Raw genomic sequence first — 6,037 nt, forward strand, 5'->3', positions numbered from 1 at the left:
AAATTAGTTTTCATTTAAATTAAGCATGTAATATGCTTATTTGAAAACAATAAGCCTACAATGTAAAGTATTAAAACAATTAGTTCTCATTTAAATTAAGTCTGTAATATGTATATTTTAAAACAAAGAACCAACAATATAAAATATCAAAACAATTAGATTTCATCTAAAATAAGTACGTATAGGGGCGGCCAGGTAGCACAGCGAGTAAGAGCACCGGCTCCAGTGTCCAGACGACCTGGGGATCGAATCCAGGCTCCGACACTTAGCACCCACCCAGAAACGCCTGGCCATGTAACCTTGAGCAAGTTACTTAATCCCAATTGCTTAGGGGTGACCAGGTGGCTCAGTGAGTAAGAGTACCGGCTCCAGTGTCCGGACGACCTGGGGATCGAATCCAGGCTCCGACACTTAGCACCCACCCAGAAACGCCTGGCCATGTAACCTTGAGCAAGTTACTTAATCCCAATTGCTTAGGGGTGACCAGGTGGCTCAGTGAGTAAGAGTACCAGCTCCAGTGTTGGGATGACCTGGGGATCAAATCCGGACTCAGATACTCAGCACCACACCCAGAAACAACTGGCCATGTAACCTTGAGCAAGTTACTTAACCCTGATTGCTTTAAAAATAATAATAATAATAAAATAAGTACATATTTTGAATGGTTAGTTATACTATATGTGTTCTGTACTAGAAATTTAGAGAAAAGAAGTACCTTTTTATAAAATTATAATTTCCCATATGTAACATATATATCACCCCATCGATAAAAAGCATTTTGCATATAAAATATGCAAATGAAATGCTATTTGCCTGGAAGCTTTGACATTGGCATGACTGTAAATGAATTAAAATAAAAGAACTGGTGTGAATACAGTTCACTGAACCTGGATAGTAGTGATAGTCATGGTAATAGTAGTAGTAGTAGTGGTAGTAGTGGTGGTGGTGGTGGTGGTGGTGGTGATAGTAGTGGTAGTGGTAGCAGCAGGAACAGTAGTAGTAGTGGTGGTAGTAGTAGAGGCTGAGGTGATGCCAGTGTAGGCAGCAAAAGCAGCAAAAATAACAATTCACATTTATATAGCACTTGAAGGTTTTTAAAAAGTGTTTTACAAATATTACCTCATTGTATCCTCACAACAATCTTGGAAGGTAGGTGTGTTACTATTGTCCCATTTTAAAGATGAGAAAAACAAGACAGACTGAGGTAAAGTGACATTCTGGAGTCACATAGCTAGTAAGTGTATGAAGTTAAACTTGAAGGTCTAGCACCCTATTTACTGGATCACCTAGCTGCCTGGTAAGGAGATGCAGAGCCAGTATAGGAGAAGATCTCTGAGTAGGCAAAAACAAGTAACCAGTTGCCTTTCAAAGCTCCCTGGGGTGAGCTGCTCTCTCCTCCAGGTAGTAAGTGTTCACAGGCACCTGGATATGAACAACATTTTACCAGGATTTCTATATTTAACACAAATAATATGTTAAAGATATTGTTTAAAATTGCATATTATGTGTATGATATCAAATAACACCATATATCTGTGCATTATCATATAATATATGCCATGTATAATGTTAAATAAAATACAATACATACCATATCTAAACATTTATACATGTAAAATTTAATATATTGTGTGTATTGTATAATATAGTTAATAAATTAAACAATACTTCATATTAAATCTTTAAATGTTTATATATTTATATATTAACATAAGTATATTTAATTTAAATCTAGCTATTTAATAGTTATATTTTACATACATATTCATATTTAATATTAATATGTTAATAGTATAGTAAGTATATTATCTGTTTGATGTTAAATAATGACAGATTATATAGAGATGTGTATACATATAAATTATATATAAATGTATATGTATCTATAATGTACATTGTCTAAAGAACATTTGTGTGTGTGTATATATATATAAATTATATATAAATGCATATGTAACTCAGAGTCTTTCCTTCGGTAATATATCATACATATAGTAATACATTAAGGGACACTCTAATTTCTTAAATACAACACACACACACACACACACACACACACACACACATCTATTATGCTCCCACTAGGCCTTCTCCAAACCAAATATCCCTGAATTCCTTCAGTCACTCTTACTATGGCTTGGTTTTCAGTTTCCTCACTATCCTGGCTGACCTGCTCTGGATCTATCCTCATTTAGCACCTTCTTCCTAACAGGTGGTACCCAAGGCTAAGTATAACCTTCCAGATGTGTTGTGACCAAAGCAGAAAACAACAGGATTCCCATCTCCCATCTCCCTTGCTGAGGGACATTCTACCCTTTTTTATCTGTCATGTCACACTGTTGTCTCATGTCGAAATTTTGGTCCACTAAACACTCTAGATTTTTTCCCCCCACAGAAACTGTTGTCTATTCAAATAGGTCACATCTTATATAGCATCCCAAAAGTCTTTTTTGTTGTTATTGTTCAATTGTTTTTCAGTCGTGTCCAACTCTTTGTGACCCCATTAGGGGTTTTCTTGGCAAAGATACTGGAGTGGTTTGCCATTCCCTTTTATAGCTCATCTTACAGATTCCAAAGCCAGCTCTCTAGCCTCTACCCCAAACCTCTTCTCTGCCTTCAATTTTATATAAATAAATAATTCTATTAAAGTTTGTTAACAACATGAAGAATCAAAGTTTTCTTTTAAATATCCTTCTTTAGTAGGCATTGTTTTCAACTCAAAGTTTCTACGGGAAGATCAGGGTTGCTTAGTGTGCAGTGCAATAGATAGAGAGCTCAGGGTCTGGAATCAGGAAGACTCATCCTTCATGAGTTCAAATCCAGCTCTAGACATTTAATAACTGTGTGGGCAAGTCAGCTTGCCTTGTTTGCCTCAGTTTCCTCATCTGTAAAATGAACTGGAGAAGGAAACAGTAAAAAAACACTCTAGTATCTCTGCCAAGAAAACCCCAAACCAGGGTCATGATGAGTTGGACATGACTAAAATGACTTAACAACAAATGGGTATTTCAATCCACAAGATCAGAAACCTAAAATTAGAAAGACCTTAGAGGCTATCTCATCTAATCCCTTATTTTGGAGATTAAGAAACTGAGGCTTAGGAAAGTTAAATAATTTAACCCAAATTACCCAGGTAGCATTATTTTATTCTTCACGAGCTAGGGGGTAGAGTGGATTGAGCACTAGAGTCAGGAAAATCTGAGTTCAAATTTAGCCTCAGATATTTACTATCTGTGTGATCCTAGACAAATCACATCACCTCTTTTGGCTCAGTTTCCTCAACTGTAAAATAGGGATAATAATAGCACCTACCTCCCAAGGTTGTTTTAAGGCTCAAATGAGATAAAGTCTGGCACATAAGTAGCCTGGCAGTGCCTTACACATAATAGGTGCTTAATAAATTCCTATTAATTTCTTTCCTTCTTTCCTTCCTTCCTCCCTTCCTTCCTTCCTCCCTCCCTCCCCCTTTCTCTCCCTCCTTCTTTCTTTCTTTCCTTTCTTCCTTTGCAGGTTTGCTGTCACAATTCTGGACAATAAAGGCAAAAGCTCCCAACCTAGGGATTAAGCAAACTTTGTAACTTAACACAGTTTGAAAGAGCACCACCATGAACGAACATGAAACCACATGAGACACACACTCAGGTCCGAGTGTGTCAGGGAGAGAACAGCAAAGCCAAGGAGGGTCTTTATTTGAACAAGATCAGTGTTGTAATCACTAACACCTGAGTAGATTATCATTTAAATTTCTTTCAGAGAAACATATACACGTGCACATACATACACATCTATCTATAGGATCAATTCTGTATAGGATATAAGATCGAAAAAGGGAGATTTAGACTTAGCCAGAGATAATGAAAAAATAAGGATCTGTACATCATACCAGTATAAAGGGGAGAACAGGGGAAAATCCACAAAACTTATTCAAAAGTGAATATACCACCATGAGGTATGCTGAATTGGTTGTCTTTGCATTAGACTGCAAGTTCCTTGAGGTCAGGGACTGTCTTTTGCCTGTCTTTGTATCTGTAGGCCTCAGAAGAGTGTCTGGTACAAAGTAGGCACTCAATAAATGTTTATTGACTGACTGATTAAAAGCTGGAGGAGTAGGGCTTTTAGAAAGGAAAGATCTGTGGAGTGTGATGATTCTGTTGGTAGTACAATATTTTGTAAAGTACATTTGGCAACACCAAAAACCAGACCAGCTGCAGCTATTTGTAAGCTGGTACATGCTTAGGCAAAAATAGTTACTCTCCCACACATATAATCCCCAGACAAAATGTGAATGTCATGTTCCTTTTTTTTAATGTTAAAAAATGTTTCTGCCACAGATATTCACTTACAACTCAGTCAAGACTACATACACTGTTTTTATCCGACACGAATCAATATAGTCCACATGATCTCCAGAATGAAAGCCAATAGACCAGTAGCTCTGATGAGTAAATTCAAAGATTCCCAAACCTACATGATGGGGTGCTTGGGATCTATATTTGTAACATCAGTTTGTAAAACCAGTTTGTAAAAGCACACTCCATTCCCTCCCCCCCAGTCTCAGAGCATTAACTCTGCCCCTTCCCCCTACCTGCACTCTGCCTAGCTTCAGAGCAATAACTCTGCCCAGCAACAACTATCTTAGCTTGGAACAATAACAAACTATTCCTATGAATCCTTCATCCAGCTTAGGCAACTATTATCTCCCCCTTGTATAGTGTCCTGCTGCCCCATGAATCCTTCGGTACCCTATCTCTAGGTTGACTCCTTGGATGCCTCAATGAATCCTTCAGGACCCTATCTCTGGATTAATTCCTTAGCCTATTATCCACTGAATCTCGGTTAGCCTAGGTTCCGAGACATTAATCTTGTCAAACATGACACTGATGGGTGGCAGACTGGGCACTTCTCCATCAGCCCTTGACTGCTAGCCAACTTAGTGACGTTTCAAGCCTAAAACCACACCTCCAGGTAGCCCCACCTTGGGCTTTTTCCCAGTGATTAATGGGCATTACACCTGCCCAGTTCCTTTAAACACTGGCCCCACCTTAACTCCTCCCTAATCCCACCCTTAATCACCTAATTAGCATAATTGGCACAGGTTCTACTATGGATGATTCTATATAAATCTTAATTCTACCCCATTAAGGTTGCAGGTCCCCTAAGGATCCTTGCCGGCTGTAAGGTGTATAATAAACTTTTGCAACTCTGACTCCAATTTAGCTTCAGCTGAATTCTTTCAAGGCTGAATTGCAGGTTCTCTGGTCTTAGATAAGATCAGAGTTACTGCTGAACCTATTGGGAGCTATCCCTCATCATACACACTATAAAACTTACCCTAAACTATGACAAATATTTGAATGTATTAAAGGATCAAGTGGAAAAATAACAGCAAATTGCTTAAATACATAGAAAAGATCAGTTGCTTAAAAATATCCTGTAAACTTACTTTTAAAATAACCTTTAAACACGGCGGCAACTTGTCAGAGTGTCTAGCATATGAGGAACACCAAATATGACATATTAAATAAAATAACAGAGGGATGAAATTGTGAATTGGCATTATCTCCCTGAATTTGTATTTTTTGAGCATAGGAGACAAGGACTAGACCTATGATTTCACTGATACAGAGAATTCCCAAATGAGAAATCTCTCTCTGCCCATGTAGGTCAGCACCAATTCTACAGCTTAAGAGTTGCTTAGAGAATGAGAGTTTAAGTGACTTGGCTAGGCCACAAAGCCAACATGCATCAGGACTTGAATTCAAAACATCCGGGCTTCAAGGTCAGCTCTTGATCTAATTTGATACCCTGATTCTCTTTTTAAGCAGAAAAGGACAAAATGCTAATAATAATGCACAGCAATCCAGAGAGAATCCATAAGCAATGTTTCTTAGTTTGACAAAATAACATTCTCTCATTCTCTCTCTCTCTCTCTCTCTCTCTCTCTCTATTTTGTCCTTTTCCTCTCTCCCCCCCTCCCCCCCCCTCTCCCCCTCCCTCCCTCTCTCCTCCTCTCTTCTTCTCCTCCCCTCTCTTTCTT

At 38.2% G+C, this 6,037-nt stretch overlaps 1 protein-coding gene across 1 annotated transcript in view; it reads right to left on the bottom strand.

Moving 5' to 3' along the window:
• Positions 1–6,037, bottom strand: part of OXCT1 (3-oxoacid CoA-transferase 1) — a 179,456-nt gene that overhangs the window by 154,125 nt on the left and 19,294 nt on the right. The gene's annotated exons all lie outside the window — the stretch shown is intronic.

Source organism: Petaurus breviceps, unplaced genomic scaffold (genome assembly GCF_028583685.1).
Source record: "Petaurus breviceps papuanus isolate PSGF00001 unplaced genomic scaffold, PetGlider_PUasm1.0 229, whole genome shotgun sequence".
In the NCBI taxonomy this organism is placed as follows: domain Eukaryota; kingdom Metazoa; phylum Chordata; class Mammalia; order Diprotodontia; family Petauridae; genus Petaurus; species Petaurus breviceps.